This window comes from Condylura cristata, unplaced genomic scaffold (genome assembly GCF_000260355.1).
Source record: "Condylura cristata isolate star-nosed mole 26May11 unplaced genomic scaffold, ConCri1.0 scaffold00017, whole genome shotgun sequence".
In the NCBI taxonomy this organism is placed as follows: domain Eukaryota; kingdom Metazoa; phylum Chordata; class Mammalia; order Eulipotyphla; family Talpidae; genus Condylura; species Condylura cristata.
The window spans coordinates 26225545-26247374 of record NW_004567118.1 but is presented as its reverse complement, the minus strand read 5'-3'; the positions used below and the strand labels follow the sequence as shown (position 1 = coordinate 26247374).

Here is a 21830-nt window from a genome sequence, read left to right as displayed (position 1 = left end):
AGGAAAAAGAAAAGGGTGCAGAGTGTTGATAGAAGCCACACCGCAGTATCCACCATATGATGCAACCATCATTCCTGACTTTGCTGATGAAGTTCTTGGACGAGCTCCCTGATTAGCCCAGAAACCTCACTCCAGGACCCTCCAATGGGAATATCCCAGGAAGCACTCATTTTGGCCTGACAAGGCATCAAAATGGCATCAGGTTCCTGTTGAGGTCTTCATTGAGGGTGAGTGATACAGAAAATATGCTTCTTTTCCTTGTCCTGCCCACCCCCAAATGTCAGTCAGCTAGACTTACATAGTCTCTGTGAGACAGCAGGCCACTTGCTCCCTGTTGTGTTCTTAGTTGTCCTCAGGGACAGTCTTTGGGAGTATGAAAGGTCGCCTTCAAAAACTTGCATATCATAATCACTCTAAGGGTTTTACTTGAAAGCCAAATGATTTGTAAATTGCATATAGGTAAATATCAGTCTGGATGCAGAAATTTGCCAGCTGAATTGGTGTTTCCATGGGCCTCAAAAATAACAATCATTATTCACAAAAAGAAAAAAAAAACAATATACACATGATCTGAAGCTCATAAAGTAGTAGTGGGCATGTATTGCACTTCTGTGTGCCTGGAAATGTGCCAAGCCTTCTTATATACTCTCACAGTCCTTGACCTAAGGAAGCAGGAAATGTCCCCATATGATGAAACTGAGGCAAAGATAGTCAGTGTCTTCTCCAAGACCCTGCCAGGAGAATCACTATTCAACTTCATCTCTACCTGACCATGAGAACACACTGCTCTCTAGTATTCATAATCCATGGTACAAACATAATTGAGACTAACATTAAAAAGTAAGGTACTCAGTCTTGACTGAGTCCATGCTCTGTGGGGGACCCAAAATAATTAAATCCCAAATGGACATACAGTTTCTCTCAGGCTTTAAGGGCCACAGTCTGCCTTCACAGAGCAGAATCTAGTACTTAAGGAGGATGATTATTCATAACTTTAAGAAGTGTAAACGAGATCTTAATAGGTGAACTTTTCCATCAGCTATGTCATTGATGTCTACTAAACTACATTTATAGGCCTGGAGTTTGTTGTGGGTTTAGCTATTGTTGTTTGTCTCTTTGGTTTTGTGCTGTACGAGCTTCATATTACACCACACATGAGTGTTCCCCTAACTCTATTCTGCAGAACAGTAGCTCTGATAGGTGTTTATATAAGTCCCAGGTACAGAAACCATCCCACAGTCAAATAAATTTGAAAAATTGTCATGTCCATTAATATAAAGTTTGTTTACTTAAAATATTAGTTTTAGACATTGTCCTCTGCATCCATGTAGTGGATCTCTAAGTGGCAGTGGAACCTGCTTGGTGGGCATACTTGCTGGGTGATAAGACAAGACAATTACTGTTTGTCACTGCATTTCAGTCCAGGGAAGATCACAAACACAACAGTGTCCATATAGAGCCTGGCTGTGTCCTAAGGGGTCCTGGCCATGGACTGCTTAAGTGTGTGGAAGTACACTCTCGGCCACTTGCAAGGGTACAAAATCACCCATGGACATAGTTCTCTGAACTTATCTCTATCTTTAAGTGACACATGACTGGATTTCACTGTGTATCACTCTGACCTCTTGATAGTAGGTCAGACTTCAGAAATGTCAGCAAAACTGTATAGATCTTTAATTCCACTCATAAATATCATCATGTTTTTCAGGGCTTTTAAATTCTTTTCTTCCCATTACTCTAAAAACTCTTATTTTGATTGAAAATTACTTTGCTGCAAAAGATTTAGGATGTGTTATGCTTATTTTCCTCAGACAAAACTAATTTATTTGGCTTTTCAACACCAAACAAAGAACATTCATTGTTTCTTCACGTGTATCAATTATGTACAAAAGTGTGATGTAGCCTCACTTGGATATTACTTGGCATTTCTGATGCCAAATTCATAAAGACATAAGAAAACTCAATTGGGCAAGGAAACTAACATTTTTGTAGTGTTAACTTTAGATAGCTCTTTATATAGCTCTTTATATATAGTCTGACCTAGTCTATTCACAATCTTTGAGGTATTTGTGTCGTCACTTTACATATATAAAGTCTGCTTCTTACATAAATCATATTATTTAAATTTACACAGATAATAAAAGAGTCAGGGTTTGAACTGGCTGACTGTAAAACTCATATTTTTTTTCTATTATGACAAAGCACCAAACAAAAATTAAAATAAAATTGTAGAAAATTATCATTTGAAAACAGATTTGATGGAAAATTATTGGTATTTTTAACAGTAATCATATTATCTCTCCATAGGATGGAAAAATGTTAAAGGTAGGACACAATCAATATCTATTAAACCATGAAACTAAGAAACTGAGAAACTAAGGTAGACTTTTTACTTTTTACTAGATTTAAAAATTAGCTACTAGTTCTTAAAGCTTAAAGTATGTTTATTTTGAGAAAGAGCAAACTATGCATAAATAAAATGGGTGGTAAAATTATTCACTGTATTGCTACCAGTAGATGATTTAGCCTAAAAAAAAAAAAAAAAACATAGACTGAAGAAGTAAACTGACTCATGAATAATTTGTGTTTGGAATTTTTTTTACACAAGATTATGTAAGATAACAATACTATCTCACCACCTGCCCTCGGGTACCAGCTGATGACCAACTAGACAGTCTGTTCTGTGAAAATGTATTATCGATTGACCTTAGCAAGTTGATGAGCATAGTTGAGACTTCTGGGACAGATTTGACCTTTTATAGAGTGGGGGCCACTTTGGAGCTGTAACTTTCAGTCACATTAAGATTTAGCTAAAATGCTTTAGATCATCTTCTAAGCAAAGTCACTGCTGGCATTTTGGGCTTTTGCAATATGGACATGAGTCTTTGGGAGGTAAAATGATTAACCAATCAGAGATTAAGAAGTATATTCCATCTGAATAAACTCAGCCTCTATTATGAGCAAAGAAGGTATGTAGGAATAGCCTAGTTTATTTTAAGGTAAAGGCAAGGATATGTGCTAAGGAAACTCAAGACACCTGTAGTGCTAGCCACGTGTGCTCCTTCTTCCTCAAACTTCAAAACAAGGACATGTCTTCCAGATGTGGGAAATAAGACCACACATGTCCAAAGTATCACCAAAATAATGTGAATGTCATGTTTCTTTTGTGAAATCCTTGTGATGGGAAATTTTTTAAAAATCGGTGAATGTCTTGGTATTGGAATATGGTACATCACTCACACTACCTCTGCTTGGTTGGGAATCTTCTGTCTCAGTTCATGCAGACATTTTATAGTGGATGGTGTTTTACTAGTATCATTCCACTTCATTCCATTTTGTATTCCACGTTTTCTCCCACCTGTCCTTTCTCAACCATCTCTTATTTTGTTCTTTTTTTTTTTTCTCCCTTCTCCCCCCCCCACACACATGCACACACACTTTGACTCAATTCCCGGTCTTACTACTTACTGGTTATATAATCCTTGGCCAGTATCTTAATGTTTTGGAAGCTACTTCTTCATATATAAACAAAAACTAATAACTGTTCTGCCTGCCTTGCTTTGCAAACTATAAAGTGCAACCCAAATATAATCCCATCATTGTGATTATTGTTGGCTTATCCCCTTTTATCCCAACCTATAGCCGAAGCATGCCCTTGATTGAAGTAGTGTCTGCTGGTGATTTGCTTGTTGAAGAGGCTGTAGGGGTAGAAGAGCCTCACCCTGCACTGCTACTATCACCTTCCACTCCTAGGTTTATAATGGATTTGTTCTTTTCCCTTTTTAGCTACCTGAGGTTTGTTTATCTGGTCAGTGAAGATCATTTCACTTCTAGTTCATTTTTATCTGCTCAGCAATTACTAATTGTGGTGCTTACTGTCTTTCCATTATTCTTCTCACCTGACTTTCTTCCTCTTTCCCCGGAAAATGGAGACTCTCAGGAATATTAAGGGATGTGATTAAGGCACCAAGTTTAATAAGTAGAGAGGCAGACAGGAATTGGAGAAGGAATACTTTTGGGACAATTTGAGAGTTTCACCAGTGTTCTTATGAATTCACTTTAAAAGTATGATAAATATCACTGTTATAGTTATCTTGTCATAGTGAACCATCAGGAATTTTGGATGAAGTATAGACTGTTTTGAGTGGCTATTGAAAGCACCATACAAAGTTTTCTTGGGTTCTCTAAATATAGCCAAGATATTTCTTATTTCTGTGCCAAAACCACCTATAAAAATAAATATCAAAAGAGTGATCTATAAACTTAATTAAACAAAAGCATTCCTTTGGGGAAAGGGAATAGAGAGTATGGAGAGAACAATAGGCTAGAATTCAGATTTGCCTTTTCATTCCATTTCTGCCACCCTCTCCTGGGTAGCCTTAAAGAGTAATAACAATTCTACAGTGCTCTTCAGGCTAAAATATACCTTCATGTTCATCATCTCATGTGTATATGGCCATGGTTCCACTGGTGACATAGGAAAGACAGATTCCAAGTGGGTACAGGTTCTGCCCCATCAAAACTGGTTGTGTGACTTTAAGCAAACCACTCACCCTCTTGTTCTTCATTTGTACGAATAAGAAAGCATCCCCATGTGGCTACTTTGAGAACAAAGTAAAACCACATGTATATGAGTGCATTGTAAAACTCAATGAATCACACAGTGGTTTGTGAGATTTGAGGAACAACGGAAGAATTATAAAGCTTCCACTTGTAGAGTTTTGCTTGCAAGCAATAGAAACTAAATATAAGCTAAGCAAAAAGGAGCATATTTGGACACTATCACAGAGTTCACAGAACTCAATAGCAATGATGAAATTTCAGGCTCAGAAACTTCCCAGGAATCTGTGGAAAGTGAAAGGCCAGAACATCAGCAATAAAATGCCACAGGAAGAGTGTGAGTTGGACACTGCTATTGCCGCAACTGGCCCCATTATTACTACCACTGATCCCAGAAGGAATTGACATCTTTCCCACCCAAATGAATGGCCACTTGCCTTATAATATTGCTTGCTCCAGATTCAAAGTTTTGGGGGACTGGTAGGTTAACTGAGATTATCTGCTTACTTTCTTGGTTACCAAGGTGCTAAAATGGATTAGGTAACTTTCCTCAACTTCCATATTAGAAAATACATCCTATCTCTTGCTGCTCCTGGGATTTCTCCCCACATAGGAGTGGTATTTGGAAATCAATTTCAGGCCCATTTGGAGTAAATGACCTACTCAACAGCCACAATTATTGTTGGCAGGACAAAATTCATGACTCTTCATACCGAACCTCTTAGACATTTTCGCTATTTTGTGTCCCCTTATATAAATATATTTAGTCTTTTAATGAATATGGAATCTCTGCAATTTACTAGGCACCGTGGTGGGTTCCTCTAGCTCTGATGTTTTGAGATTTTGATGATTAAATGTTCCCATGTAGCATATTCCTTGTGATAAATCACCATGTTAAAACCATTGTTTACATGATGAAACTTTAAAGAACCTTAAATTTAAAATGAGGACTACTATCAGAAGAACCTTGCAGACACAGCAGAAAGACATAGCTGAAAACGATTTGCTCAACCTGAAGATAAAAAAATAGCATCACTAGACAGATTTCTCAGGTCCCACCAATGTCCATTGTTAAAATTTATTCTATAAGTCAAAGAAGAGGTTGTATGGATCAAGGACTTACAACCCATAATGTGAATCTAAAAGTTGGCTTGCCTCCACACTGCCTCGATCTCATACTGCAAGCAGTCTCCATACATCATTTCCACTTTGCTTATATCCAGACCAAGATGCAATATGACCATGAAGTAAAAGGAATGTAAGGCTTTAACCCATATTTCTAAATTGGAAAGAATGTACCTTTTTCTCACAGAAGCTTTTTAACTTTATCCAGTTGTTGCCTGATTAAAAGCCAAGAGGTTACAGAATCTAGTAAGAAGGAAAGTGTCAGAGCCTGAGTTCCTTAGACAATGGCCCTTGAGGCAAATTCTTAGATGATAAAGGTATATTAGGAAGTACAACTCTAAGGGAGCTGGAGTGTGGAAAAAAACAGGAATGACTCAGGAAAGACAGGATAGCATATTTTTAAGGGATATCACAACATTTATAACAAGCACAGTTGATTACTCAGTCTCTCAGGAAGCCTTCAGAGAAGCTGCCTGAAACCATTGCATGTTTTTAATAGTCCATCCTGGAGGAAGAAGAGAGAATAATTTTTATGCTAGCTCTTGTCTCTTTTTGGTCACAGATGTCCCATGTGAGCTCAACTCTCCTTCAACTAGGCTTCCAGTAGTCACCTTGGAAACCATATCTCTGCACCTAAAAGGCTGCATCCATGGTGCAAGTCAAAGTACTTGGACTGAGTCCACTACAGGAGTGAGTTAGTGGCACTCCTCATTGGTTCACCTGCAACTGGGGCACCTGGGCAAGAAATTGCAAAGTGCTTTCTGGTGCCCCATGCCTCAGTAGGAGCAGAAAAGTTCAGGAAAGAGAGCTAAAAGACAGGTACAAAAAGACACAAAATATGCCTATGAGTGAGACAAAGAAGCAGCAGCAGCCACTGCAGAGATTTCAATCAACTGATCAATTAGAACTCCATGAAGGCGAATAGAATTGGAAATATTCCCCTGAATCTATAAGAATTCATTTGGTCTAGGAGATCTTCATAAAGGCTAATGAGTGTCATTAAGAGGAAAGCATGAACAAGGGTATCCTTCTTGATAGATATAAAATCATTAAAATGCAGGGCTGAGAGGAAGGAAGGAAGGAAGGAAGGTAGCTTCCCTTTTTAGAGGAAATGAAAACTAGATGGTAAATGTATGAGCTGATTTTGTAGTTACTCTTGGAGGGTGAAGAAGAATAAATATAATTTTTTTAATTCAAAAATCAGTGGGTTTGGGTTTTTTTTTCCCTCCCACATCGAGAAAGAACTTAGACTTGGCCACAGTGGGAGACATAGAATCAGGACCTTCAAAAAGCTGCATCCCCAATACAGCTCGTATACACAGATATATGCACTCACACAATCATCAACAAGAGGGAGTGACAAGGATGCTGTTCCCTCACTGTTTGCATCTTGGTGGGCAAAATGTGTCTTTGGAAATAGAAAAATCAGCTCTTTAAGGAAGAGTGGATATTTCTAGGAAAATCAGTTACACAAGCTACCTGATGCACTTATAGAGCAATCTGTAAAGAATATAAAAAGTATACGTGAAGTTGTTGAAAATGTAAAAAAAAAAAATCATCCTACTAATAAAAGACTAAGATCTTATAAAAACAGATAACTTTGAAAAACAAATACAGCTTCTAGACATGAAAATGTTTTGTAATGTTAACTTTAGGTAGCTTTTTATATAGTTCTTTATATAGTCTGACCTAGTCTGTTCATAAATCTTTGAGGTATTTGTGTCCCCACTTTACATATAAAACCTGCTCCTTACATAAATCAGATTATTTAAGTTTACAAAGATAATAAAAGAGGCAGGGATTGAACTGTCTGACTATAAAAGCCATATTTCTATTATGAAAAAGTAAACAAAACAAAAATTAAAATAAAAGGATAGCGAATTATTTGAAAACAAATTTGATGAAAATTAATAATAATTGCAACAATAATCTTATTACCTATAAGAAAGAAAAGTGTAAAAGATGGTATATAATTAATTATTAAGCCACAAGTCATTTCAATGGCTTAAATAATAAAAACACTGCAAGAGAGAGTATTGATAGTTAGAAAATACTTAGAGAAAATTATGCAAAATTATACAGAATTGCAGAAAAATATAAAATGGAAGAATTGAGCTAAAATCTGTTCATCCCATATACAACTAATATGTTATAGATTCCATGAGGAAAATATGGGACAAAATATTTGAAAGTATTTTCCAAAACTGGTGAATAACCTGAATGCAAGGATTCAAGAAACACAGTGACCTTTAAGCAGGTTAAATCATCAAAATCCAAAATCACAGGTACCATTTTTAAAGAAATAGAAATAGATGGCAATTTCCTTACACAGAAGTAAATTTGTACTGCCAGAAGACATAATTGTGTACCAATATACACAATTATGCCTGATAATGCTGTGTTGAAATAAAATTACCATTCATTGAGGAGTCTATCACCACCTAAATTATTATTCATAAGGGCAGACAAAATAAATACTTTTTTTTTTGCACAAAAAAATAAGGATTTTGCATCTACTGATATGAATAAATACAATACTGAGTAAAGCAAGTTCCACCAGGATATGTACATTATTGACATCAAATTTAAAGCCCAGCACTAGTGTATTGACTATCCAAAGCAATATTGAGAATATTGCAAATGCATTTAAGATAGTGGGTAGGACAGAAAGAAAGCAGAAAGGACGTGAACAACTGCTATAACTCAATGTATTTTTTAATAGAAGAAAATCTGGAGGAAGATGGCAAACTATGAACATCTGTTAAATCTAGATGGAGGTACATGGTGTCTGTTATTTTACTTCTGTACTTTCTGTGTGCTTGAAATATTTCAAAATTATTTTTTTAAAGAAATAAATCTACATCAAATAAGGGGGAGAAGGAAGGAAAGGAAAAACAGGAAAAGGGAAGCAAAAGGTGATTTATCATGGTAGAGCCTTGAGGGTGATTAGAAACAAATAAAAAACGACAGTCACCCTTGTAGAAATGTAAGTCCTTTCCAATAGGACTGGGACAAGGTGGTAGAGGGAACTGGGTGTCCCTCCAGGATGTCCCACTTGTGCTGAACAACTGTGTGAACGCATGCACAGACATCCCCTCCCTGACCCTGTTTCCTCATCTCTTAATTAATGGGGTTGGAGCTTGTTAATTAACAAGATCACTTCCATTTCCAGAATTCTCTTTTCTATATCCTTTCATTTTTCAGATGGTCGTATTTTCAGGCATAACAGTGACTTTTATTAAGGCAGCTATATTACTAAAGACTCCTTTGGCTTCAAGTGGTAGGAATTCAGTGCAAACTGGGTTAACTAAAGTGAAAAATAGGTGGCTTCTGTAAGATAAAAAACAAGGTATAGGTCTTGCTTAAGGCACAGCTAGATTTGAGGTTCAACTATACTACCTTGTGCCCTAGGTCATTTTTAAAGTCTTCTATAGGGCAATTTTAGTGATGCTGGCTTCCTTCTCAACCATCATGTAATAGGCCAGATGGTGTTTTTTTAGATGGTGAGGGCAGATTCAACCTTTAAATCCTCTTAAGTTTTCTGTACTGCAAGGGAAGCAAAATCTCGGTCCCTGAAGCCCCAGTGACACATTCATTGTGTCTTGTTAGCTTTGATGGAGTTCTAAGCCCACGCCAAGCCCTGCTATAGACTGGGCAGACTGTGTGCTGATCAAGGAGAACTGTATACACACACCAACTCTGGAATGGGAACAGCTTCCCCTCAGCCTTATGGACAGAGAGTGAGGGAGATATCATGTACTGATGGAAATCAAGATGTGGTTATCAGAAAGAGGAAGAAGGCACATTGGATGGAAATAACAAATGTCTGTTATGTGTCACCAACAACATCACAAGCATAATTTCCCATAAGGACAGTCTAAGAAGACAATTTTTTTAAAGTAGGAAAGACAAAGGTGAGAGGGAAATCTCCCTAGTGAGGAGCATTCTACACATAAAATGGGGCCACACAAAGACAATAACCTTTTGGCTTCCAAATAATCCCAGTATTTCATAAAGAAGGCTTAGTTAGCTTGAGAGATGTAGTTTTAAAATCAATTGAGTTCTAATAAGAATGACAGGGCTCTCCCTCATAGTGCAATGGGTTAAAGCAACACATTATGAAGCTCTCCCAAGCCACTGCAGCAAGAGTTCAAACCCTGACCAGGAAGATGACTTACATGGCATGGCAAACCACTCCCGACCTGCCCACTGCTCCCCTCAGCAGTGTACTTTGGCAATCTGCCTGTTCTGCTCCCCACTCTGTCTCTGGTGAATCCTCTCACCCACCACATATCTAGCCTATACCTCTGTTCTGTAAACAAAGATAAAAAAAAAAAAGAATGAAAGTATGGTCCACGAGCTGTTCCTCAACAGTAACATGAAAAATAAATGGTTATAGAAGCTGGAGCTTGACCTCTTAATCCAGAGATGATGGCCATGCTATGCACATACAGAGCATGGGGCTGTGTAAAGAATGCAATAACTTGTCCATAGTGTCTCTGTCAGAAACAAAATGTGAGATTCTGTAAGTAATTTATCTCATAGTACCATGTGAAAGAATTATATTTTTGAACCACTCTCAAAAACAGTAAGTCTAATCGGTAAACCTTTAAAAAAAATTTAGTTAATATAGGAACATATACACATAATAGGTTCACCATGCATATTCATTGGGTGTGATTCCGAGAAAGTTCAAGAGTTCTAGAAACAGATAAGAGTAGTATATGAGGATGCAGTGAAGGCTTAGGGAAGAATTTCTCTACTCTTCCATCCTTATCTACTGACCCAGATTCTAGATCTTCCATCTTCAACTTCTCACCTACTCCATCTTTCTTTCTCCTTCTGTCCAGAAAATAACAAAAAACACATTGGAGTTCTGTATCAAATCTTGCAAGGGCTACATAGATCTCACCATAAGCAACTTGGTGTTGTATGTCATGGACTAGGAATGTTCTTGAAAGCCATAAGGATGGTGCAAAAGTTTTCTAAGGTTGCCCTGTTTGCCTTTCAGCCAGCATACTCAGAAGCACCCACCTCTCTTCTCCTTCCCTTATTCCTTTTTGATTCTGCCTGCCCTTCAATCTCAAGAGTGTTTGTTCTGCCAGTTCCCATCGCAACCTAAGCCAGTAACCATGACATTTCTCAAAGCTGTGCTGGCAAGTCTGTTCCACCCTAGACCGTCAATGTACAGAGTGAAATATTCCAAATTCATTAACTCACAGTTAATTAGTTTAAAATGTTATAACTTGTCAAACATGGATTGTGTTTGTGACATAATTTACATGATTAATTACACTAATGGATGCCCTTCCTACCTGAGGAAGTCATGTAAAGACCAGTAGGAGGCAAATGAAGCCACAAAACCCCCAATGTGAAGAATCCCTGATGTGTACTCATGGCACCCTGTTTTTGAGTGGTAAAGAAGGAGCAGAATATGAATATAAATAGAATAGAATTGAATTGAATTGTGCCTATTCATGACCTGGCTGTCCCTGGTTTGCTGATCTAAATTGGGTGTTAGTTGCTGAGACTAGGGAATTGCTGCTAGGGTGTGGCTATTCACCAGATACAGATCCACTACCTAGAAAGTGAAGCGTGAAGTCTGAGATTAACGATAATGTGTATCTAGCACTTATCCATTTCCCAACCACTCGTCTGTACACTTTATATGTAATGCTTCATTTTACCCTCAGATAACCCTGAGCATTCAAAAAAAGATTTTTTTTTTATATTTAAAGAGTAAGTTTACTAGAAAGAGGCAGGAGAGAAAAGACACTTGCATAGGTGCAAGTAGGCAGAAAGAGCTGCCCCAAAAGGGACAGGTTTGTAGAAAGAGACCTGCATAGTTGCAGGCAGGTAGTCTTAGGAGAGAGGCCTCCACTGAGGGAGGTCAGTGCAGAGAGGTCCTGGCATGGAACAGGTCACAGGCAGGCAGGAGGCTGCTGCCCTGAAGAGGGAGAGTGAGTGGAAAGAAGCACCTGCATAGGCACAGGTGGGCAGTGGAGCGGCTGCCAAAAAGCTATTTTTTTTTATCCCTTATTTACACATAAGAAACCGAAGCACAGAGGTGGAATGATAATCTCAAAGGCACACATTTAATATGTGGCAGGACCAAGTTTCACTCCTACGTCATCTGGTTCCAAAATCTGATTTTACCGACCCCACCGAAGTGTCTCCTGATGAAAGAATGGGAATAGGCATTGCAACAGCAGGAATGTGCATAGCTTTTTTAAACAGCTGTGGTAGAGCTTGTCAAACCTAGTCAAGATCAATGTGAAGGGAGCCACAGCAGCCCACTCCAGGCACAGCCATGTTGGGTTCAGTGCAAGTGTTGCTTTTGCTTGAAGGGGTGAAGCTAAGGGTGGGGACTCTAGTGGGGGCCGTAAGATTGTCTCTTTAAGGAAGGATTTTGTTCTATCCGGTTGTGGCTTCCACACCTGGCATAGGACTTGGCAAAAAGCGAGTATTTGTGTTGGTTATCTATTGCTGTGTAACACATTGTCCCGTAATACATTTATTATCTCACAATTTCTGTGATCAGGAATCCAGCTTACTGTGTGCCTTTAGCGAAAGACTTTCCCACCAGACTGAGACCACAGGATCAGTAAAGGCTACACATGCCTCCAGCCTCAACTGGGGAGGCCCCACTTCCAGGTTGACTCAGAAATGGCTGGCAGGATGTAGTTCCTTCTGGTTGAGAGTCTCAGTTCCTTGCTGGCTGTTGTCTGGATGTCATCCCCAACATGGCAGCCTGCTTCATCAAGGAAGTCAAGAGAGAGGATCAGGGAGAGAGATAGTAGTAAAGCAGGAAGGCACAGTCTTCTATAACAGAAATTCAAAGGAGACATCTGTCACTTTCACAAGTCAGTGAGTCCAGGCATATTCAAATGGTGGGGACTCCTCAAGTGTCATATCGGGGGGGGGGGGGAGAATCATAGGGCATTACAGAGTGCTCACTCCACAGTATTCAAAATTTATCTGTCCAATTCAGTTTTGCCCATCGAAACACAAATACCCCTCATAGGATTTGGAAAAAGAAAAGCAATAAACTTAACTGATTATCTGTTCAAGTTGAAAGTATTCAATCATGTCCATCAAAATGGTTTCCTGCCATCAGGTATTTGAATATGAAAAGGGAACAAAGAAGCTGAAGTTTGCCCTACTTTATGTACTAATTCCAGCAGATATGCCAAGGGTAGTATTATTTCCTCACTCTCCAGATGAAGCAAACTGAGGCTCACAGAGGTAAATAATCCCCGCCTTTACCCAGATCTCCCTGACCCTAGGAAGTCATCCTTCCCACTTAGCTTAGTCACTAGTGCTGTTTGTCAAGTAGCTCCAGTTCTGCCCAATGTAGATCCATTGGAAGACACTCCTCGCTGGTGTTCTCATGATTGGGTGGGACTGGGAGACTAGTTCTAGCCTCAGTGCTTCAAGTAGAAGTGAGTTTCACTTCCAGACTCAAGTGTTTCATTGCAAGACCTTCAAAGTCCTCCTTCTCTCTGCTATGGTATCAGCAAAGTTGGAGTCTCTGAGCAACCACGGGGAAAAAACCCTCTCAGCTGCACCCTCCCACCCCATAGCTGTTGCATGAGTGGGAAATAAACTTTCATAGTTTGGAGCCACTGAGGCCTGCAAAGGGAGATTCACACTCTTAACTAACATACCACTGAAGAGAATCTGAAAGAGCATAGGTCAGGGAGTGTGGATCCTGCCCCAAAAGCTGCTGCTTCTGTCTCAAGGCCGGCCTGAGGATGTGTCAGACAGCCATCTTCACCTTGGTTGACCTGGGCTCCATGACCATGGTGTCTGCGCATAGACGAGCTTCTATTTCTGGACATAGCTATATAAAATAAGGACTGGAGGGACTGACAGCATTACTCAGAGGCAGGGTGTGAACCCTGCTGCCTCATTCACTCTGAAAGCTGCTTGCTTTAGAACAGCAAAGAACTCAAACAGAGAGCGAGAAGTGTTATCCCTTCCAGAGCCTGTTCCAACACACACAGCACAGCAAGAGGCTTTTGAAAAATGCTTAAGTGGAGCAGCATCCGCACATCACAGCAGCTTGTCACTGAGTAGCCCGTGGCTGCAATGGGTATTCGCTAAGCTAGGCTCCCCTCGGCTGGGCTGGGGACTGGTTCACACATGTAGGTGTCAAGGTTGGGACAATTTGGGGAGGGTTGGAAGTAGAGATTATGTAACTTCAGCATCAACCTCCCATCCATCCTTCTGTTGGGAAGGTGGATCGTCTTTCCCCTGCCTGAGTCGTTGGCCCAGGGGCTTATTTCTCTGGTGTTTAGTCTGCGTGGCTGTCTTCCACAACCCGGAGGGATTCTACTATTGTGCAGCTGCTCCACACACTCCAAGGGAGATGTGGTTCCCTTGGCAGGTGCTTGCATCTACCACAGAGGTAACAGCAGAGATGCACCCCCTTCATGGCTCTGTCCACATCCACTTTCTTACAAAGTGACAGGGTTGCATCAGGTCTTGTTAGAAAGCGGGGGGTAGCAGATGAGTCAATGAAGTAACATCTTCAATTACATATTTGACCTAGTTCTTCCCAGGAGCTAAGGGCAAGCACCCTTCCTTAGGGAGTGACAAACTGAGTAGCCCCAGCATCTCACATTGCTTCCTTTTCCTCAAGTCTAAGATTTTTGGAGGGACTGAGCTCTCTTTAGCTTCCACCATGGGAATTTTACCTACCTTTAGGAAACCCCACTGTAAGAGTTGATTTCACCTAAGAGTCACCTATTCCCTAGTCCCTATCCACATTCCATCAGGTGACCTTAAGAAATTTATTCAGTTTGCAAACACAAAAACAGGGTTGGAGACTATGATGCCATGTTCTGAGCTAGATTTAGTGACTTAAAGTCAGAACAGCAAAAACCAGAGTAGCTCTTCCTTGGCCTCATCTTTTAGGTTTCCATCTATAAGGATATTTGAAAAATTGCTCCTAACTTACTGTAAAATAAAGCTGTGCAGCCTCTGCCTGTCCCTCTTTTACAGATATAAACAAACTGAGTTTAAACACCTTGCCACTAATAGTGAATAGTGCTCTTCAGTTAGTCTAGAATCCTAAGAAGATGGCAGTGTTAGGTGCTATGTAAACCCTGGAGGCACTGCTTCTGGAATATGTATTCTATAGAGGCTATTATAGAGAAAAATGTATCTGTCACAGTTGTTTAATTTCAAGCAATGAAAACCGACCTTGCTTAACTTAAGTAGAGAAGGAATATATTGGAAGGACATCAGGTAACTCATAAAAATAGAAAGAAGAGGACCCTCTTTGATGGTGAGAGGGGTTAAAGTCAGCACTATCAAGCTATTGGCAGCTACTGCAGCATGAGTTTGATCCCCAGCCAGGGAGCTGACCCACAGGACACAGCAGACCTTTCCTGTCTTCCCCACTGCTCCCCTCAGCAGTGTACTTCATCGACTTGCCTGTTTAGATTCCCACTCTGTCTCTGGTGAATCTTCTCACCACCCCCTGTACCTCTGGCCTGTGCCCCAGTTCTGTATGCATAAATAAATAAATTAAAAAGTAAAATAAAGGGGAGAAACAAACCAAATGCCCTTCAAGTGATGAATGAGTAAATGAAATGGAATATGTCCATACAATGAAGAACTGGCAAATGCTGCAACATGGACAAAGCATGAGAAAATTTTTCAAAGAAGCCAGCATGAAAAGACCACACACTATATTATTCCATTCACATAAAGTATCCAGAATAGGCTAATCTACTGGGACAGAATGTAGGTTAGTGGTTGTCTAGGCCTGGAGAGCTGGGGGTTAGTAAATGGAAAACAATTGTGGATACTGAGTTTCTTTTGGAGGTGATTAAAATGCTCAAAAATTGATCATGGAATATACTAAACAACCACTGAATCGTTTATTTCAAATGGGTAAACTGTATAGTATGTGAATTATCTCAATGAAGCTCTAATGTATTTTTTTTTGAAAGATCACATCCAGAAAATCTTCAAAAAACAAAAGGAGAGGCTTGAAACCCCTGCTTCAAAATACTCTAGACTCAGGGCCCTCTGGAGGACACCTCCCATGGACTACATGACCTAGATGTTTGCTTACTCCACTCAAAATGCAGAATCCCAGGAGTGCATTTATTGACTTGCTTGGGGAGTTGCAGTTTAAACAAGACTACATCAAATTGAAAACTGTCATTTTCCCAAAAGGGAAAATGTTACCAGATGAGAAAAAACAGATGTGAGAGGCCAAAGTCACTTCACTATGTCCAGTGGTCAGAATTGTGTAGCACAAGAGACTCCTTCGTTTGGAATTCCTGGGTCGAGATTTAATGCCCCCCCCCCACACACACACACTAGTTTTCATTTTCTCTCACAAGTATTCATGGTGGTGTCTGATAGCTGAGCTCACTGACCTTGACCTGACCGCTTCCCAACTGTAGATTTATAATGATGGAATTCCTGTGCTTCTTAGCATAAAGTGGGAAGTGAACTGAGGGTCAGGCAAATCCACCTTCAGTTTCTTCAGTTGTCCTTTGCATCACATCTAATTTTATTTTTTTTGTACAAAAGAAACTTGAATAAGCTATAACTTTAACATTTTATTGAACTGGCACCTAGTACCATTTTCTCCCATATTTAAATTTTTTCAGTGTTATACATTACTACTCTTGTTTCTAGTTGTCTAGTACATATGAAGTCTTAAACTGAAATACAAAGAGATACCCAGACAAAGGAGAGGGAAGTGAAAATTTATCACCACATTTCTGAATCTTCCTCTCATATACTCTTCACACATTTCAAAGACTGAAATCATGTAAAGGTTTTTAAAAGAGATGCTGGTATGAACTGAATGTCTGTGTCCCCAGAATCCATATGTTGAGATCCTAATTTCTCATGGGATGGTATTTAGTGATGAGGCTTTGGAGAGATAATTAGGGTTACATGAGAGGGTGGGAGTAGTACCATGGTCTGGTGGGATTAATGCCCTTATAAAGAAAAGGCCCCAGACAGCTAGTTCTCTCTTTTCCTCATGCACATGTGAGCACCTGGCAAGATGATAGCCATCTACAAGCCAAGAGATGGGCCTTGGAGTGACACTCCCCTTGCCAGAACCTTGCTCAGTCTTGAGAACTGTGAGGAATTAATTCCTATTGTTTAAGCTATGTAGGTTATGGAATTTTGTTATGGCAGCCTGAGTGGATTAGTGCAGGCACTGAATTATACCTGTTTATATATCTGCATGGTTTATCATAAGCTGTACAGTGATGCCATTCTCTTGTAAATGTTAATTGGTGTCCATAGGTTTTGATTCTCACACTAATCCATCCTTCATCAGACCCTTGGGATTTACTTTCATAGCATGTGTTTCTTCTTTGTCATACAGATATATTTAACTGTGTATTTAATGGTCGTCTCTCCAGGTAGACTATAAATGACATGAGGGCAGGACCTCTGTTCTGCACTCAACTATTTTATCTTCAGGTATTATAGGAGACATTGAGAAATAGTTCTTGAATTTATAAATGAATGACTCAATCCTGATGACTGCTAAATATAACTAATTAATGACTTTTTTTATTGTTAAAGTACAAGATGCTGCTTTAGATTTCTAAGTTTCATGGAGTTGTTAAGAGTTGGTCTTCAACTCAGTAGATACCTTTGTTGGAAATACAACTTTTCCAACCATAAAGCCAAATTGAAAATGGCTTATCCATATTATGACTACCACCCCAAAACAATTAAGAGTTTGCATATAACACATGCATTAGTAAATATTGACTATCTTAATTGGTTCACTGAGGGCAGAGCCCAAAAGAGGAGCTTGGATACAGGTTGTTCCAAGAAAGCAATAGTGAGGGACAGGGAGATGAAGGAGGGAAGGGGGAAAAGCCAGCATACAGTCACATTGTTAAAGTTGGTGTTTTATACAACTGATGTACTTAAACTGTGACTTCTAGAAATTACTCCTTGTAAGGACACCAAGTCCTTAGAATTAGGGCCCCACCCTTCTAAACTCCCATACCTTTTATTACATTCTCAAAAGCCCTAGCTCCAGATATAGACACATTAGGAGTTAGAGCTTCAACATACAAATTTTGCAGCAACATATTCAGTCCAATAGAATAAGCATAGGTAACAATCCCATTCTAATTTAAAGATAGCATTAATTAATCCTGTTGGAAAATAACAGGGTAGATTATGACTCACATTCAGGGACCTACAACATAGCTGATGCAAAGATAATTATGGAAAGGTTAAGTTCCCCAGAAACCAACACTGAGATTGGAGTTCATGTGCAAGTGGTTTATTAAACAAATCTCAGGAACAACTGGTAAGGGAATGAGGGAAGCAGGGCAAGGAGGGAAGAGAAGGCAAGCAAATATGCAAATTCAGGTAGAACAAAAGCTGTTCTTTCAGAGGGCGCCAGAATGGTCATTAAACCCATAGTCATGCTGACCAGCGGGTTGACCTTCCCTACTACTCAGTCTGTCATCAGCTAAGGATTTCCTTGAGGGACATAGATTTCCAAGCATTTACACTTCAACACACCCAAAACATGTCTGCAAAGAAGATGGGCAAGTATGTTCACTGGAAGCAAAAGCACACTTAACCTAAAGGGGAGTGCACAGATGTGGAAGTGAGGGATTTGAGGAGTCTAAGTGGACCATAATAATGTTTCCTATAGAAATACTGGAAGAGAAAAGTATACCTAAAGGCAAGAGAGCAATCAGTGCTGCAGCCAACAAACTTGCCTACGAACAGCCACCACCCAGACTGAAGACATAAAATCATTTGCCAACCACTTCTTCCCAAAAAGAACCAGGGAAAGCCCTAGTGTATACCAATGGAGAGTCACATCCTTTATGAGTAGAACTTCAATAATTACTGACTTTTTGGATTCTTAGGAGGGAAAAAAATTAAGTGGGTGGATGGGAGTCAGCACATCCTCATTGAATCTTGGATCTCCAACTTTTCATTGTGTTCTTTAGTAAATGATGCCATCACTCATGTTAAGGGACTAAGTCCCACCAATCCTAGATGTCATCTATGAGACAGGGACATCATGGAAGTAAAGCTGCTAGGAAATTACCCTGCACTAAGGAACAATTAGGAAACATTAGTTTCTCCTTCCACTCTCATTTTCCCTTCCTTCTGAGTATTAAATGCCTGCTTCTGGAAACATCTGAGAACAACTCTGCCTCCACCTGTCTCTTTTGGTTCCATTATCTTTGACCCTTTGGGAAGAGAGGGACTTATGGCTTTCCTTCCATATTTCTGTTCTTCTACTGAGAAGAGAGGATATGGTCTCTCTTTTGTGATTCAAAACATACTAAAGAGATGAGCCCTAATTGTACTTTGGTGGAGAAAAGAGAGAACAGCACAGGTGAGTATGTTGACATGGCGTATTCAATCATTTATTCATTCCGTATTTATCTGCTAATTAATTTGAAATACCATATTAGGTCCCCAGGAAACAAGAAAGACCAAAATTAGGAAACTGCCTTATAGGACATTTCTCTCCTTTGAAAAGATGGAAAAGGAGAAGAAACGTGGGAGAATGGAGTAGGATAAAGAATGCTGGAGTAAGAAGAGAAGTGAATCATCAGTAGGAAGGGAGAGAAGGAGGACAGAGACTTTTAGAAGTAGAGGATCACAATGGAACATGAGATAATGGAGGAAGGACCGGAGACAAAGCTGAATCCCTCACTGCCATTTTCCCACAAAGCTTCAACCTCTTTTGATGAATGAATGAGATTCTTTCTTTCTCTTAGTTCAACTCTAGACCCAGCATAGACCCTTCCTAATTCCTCTGCTGCTAGGAATTCAAACTCAAGGCACATAGGATCTCCCAAAGGTGGTATTCCATCAAATAGCTTACAACACAAACTCAGGGGAGCAGGCAGAAGAGATTTCAAACAACCGCTATAGAGAAGAGCTGAAAAGAGAAGGTTATGGGGATAAACGTATAAGGGTCTTTCATTTGAATGAAGGTTTGGACATTTTTAAAAATTGACCCATCTGGAATCTTAAGGGACAAGACCATATTTGGATCTTTTAGCATAAGGAAGCTGTGAAACCACCAAGCCATCCTCAGGTGGAATGGGCCACCTGTACCAGGAGTGACACACTCATCAGTAGCCATAAGCATGGTGAGAATCCAGTGAGGGAAGGCAGTAGAAGATTTAAGAGTCACTTCTGGCTTGAGCATCCATGAATAAAAAAAAAAAAAAGACTGAAGTAACTCTCAAAACTATTCTCCATAGCAAGTGTGTAAATGATGAGGAGTGGAGAAGAAGGTGTCACTATAGATTTGAGATTCAAACCCCAAATATTCATACTCACTGGGTCTGATCATGTTAGGCAGTTTCACTTCACTTTTATCTCAGCATAGACCTAGAGTTGTGCTACTTTTTACACTAACTTCTTTTGGGCAGACTCTTAGCTCATCCATGGTGAACACCATTGGCACAGACTGGTAAACTGCATGTCAGAAGCTTCCAAGGGAGCCTACTGGGAGCAGCAAGCTCCCTGTGGACATTTCACCTTTCCTCAATAAGAGAATTCTAGAGGTCTGTGATCCTAACAAGTATGGTGCCTGACTAGAGGCAGAGCATGGACAAAGCCACTTGGCAGAGATCTGTAGCACTGACTCATCTCCTCTTGTGGAGGTCTGAGTCCTCCATTTCTGGGTATAATGCTTTCTTCACCATCCTTACCCCCATAACTCTGCTTCTGTTCCTCAGGGTACCTCACCAATATTTTGGCATCTGAAGCTTGGAATACCATTATGTCTCAGCATTGTTATCCTTACTTTATAGCAGAAGGAAGACTCTCAGACTCAAAATCATGTGGCTGGAACATGACCCCTGGGCAGTCAGCCAAGAGTTGTTCTGGCTGAGGCCAGCCTGGCCCTGACCCACTTGGATCTGCCCAACAGTAAAGCTTTTGCATTACTGGCCTTTTTCTCTTCTCCATGCCCCTCAAAATGTACCTGTTCTTTCTGCAACTCTAAGTGGCCTGCTCTTGAGAAACTAGCAGAGAGAATACTGCCATGATCACTTCTGGATCCAGCTGGACTTGAATCCCACTGTACAGCCTTGTACAGAACCTTTAGCCTGTCTACACCTCAATTCCTCCCCCTGTAGATGGAATAAATAGTAGAACCTCTACTTCAAAAGACTGCTGTGAGGATTAAATAAAATATTACGCATAAAACATTAAACCCACCACCTGACTCCCACTATGTTTCAGTACTTGTCTCCAGTACTATGTAAGCTAGCTGATTCCAGGTAGTTTGCTTTGGATAGGACCCTCCTATGGACAAACATCTTACTACCTGTGGGCATGACAACTGGGAGCCTGGGAGACAGAGGCTGCAGGACTTTAGTGTCAAAGGCAGCAGTCACAGTCGACCTGGCTGGTCTGGACCTTCCAGTCTCATGATGTCTCATCCTCTATCAGAAGAGAAAAAGAGCTTTTTTTCTCTTACAGAGAGAATAAATGAGCCATTGCTCATTAGAACTTTCATGTAAGCTCAGGTACTGGGAAGAGATAGGACTAAGTCTTCTCAATCCTGCTACTTCTTAGAGAAAGGAAGCCAAAAACTAGATAAAAGATCAGTTGCAGATGCAGAGCAAGTGAATCCACTGAGCTCTACCACACTCTCCCCTATAGCTCTGGCTATTTGAATGGAAGTTGCTTTTGACAGTTGTGATGTTCGTACTTGACTCAGCCCGCCAAGCCTTGTCTCGTGGAGTCTTGAAGGATGCTTTTGGAAATGAATAGCTTCTTCTCTCTTACAGAAGCCTGAGCCTCTGACAAAGGCTGCACATTTTGACATAAAGCACATGGCCAGGAATTTGCACACCTGGATTCTACCTTTTTTCTGTCCCTCTCAGTCCCCCATCTCAGAAATGAACAGCAATGTGCCCCTAACAGAAAGTGTGGGAGGGCATACTCGTATCATCTGTTTGGCACTTGTTCTTCAAATAATTGTTCAGCTATAGCCTCAAATAGAACTAACAGTGCAGCTACTACTGCTCCCACCAATGGCAGCAACACTGAGCATTAATGTGTACTTGTCAGGGACCAATCCCGATTTCAGGCTGTTGAGAGGCTGACACAGGCAGAGTCTCAAGGTGAGAATGACGTCGGTGAGG

General features: G+C 40.1%; 1 protein-coding gene across 1 annotated transcript in view; it reads left to right on the top strand.

Annotated features, from left to right (window-relative positions):
* SHISA6 (shisa family member 6) overlaps positions 1 to 21830 on the top strand; it is a gene marked incomplete at its 5' end in the record, with an annotated part of 257660 nt that overhangs the window by 151270 nt on the left and 84560 nt on the right. The gene's annotated exons all lie outside the window — the stretch shown is intronic.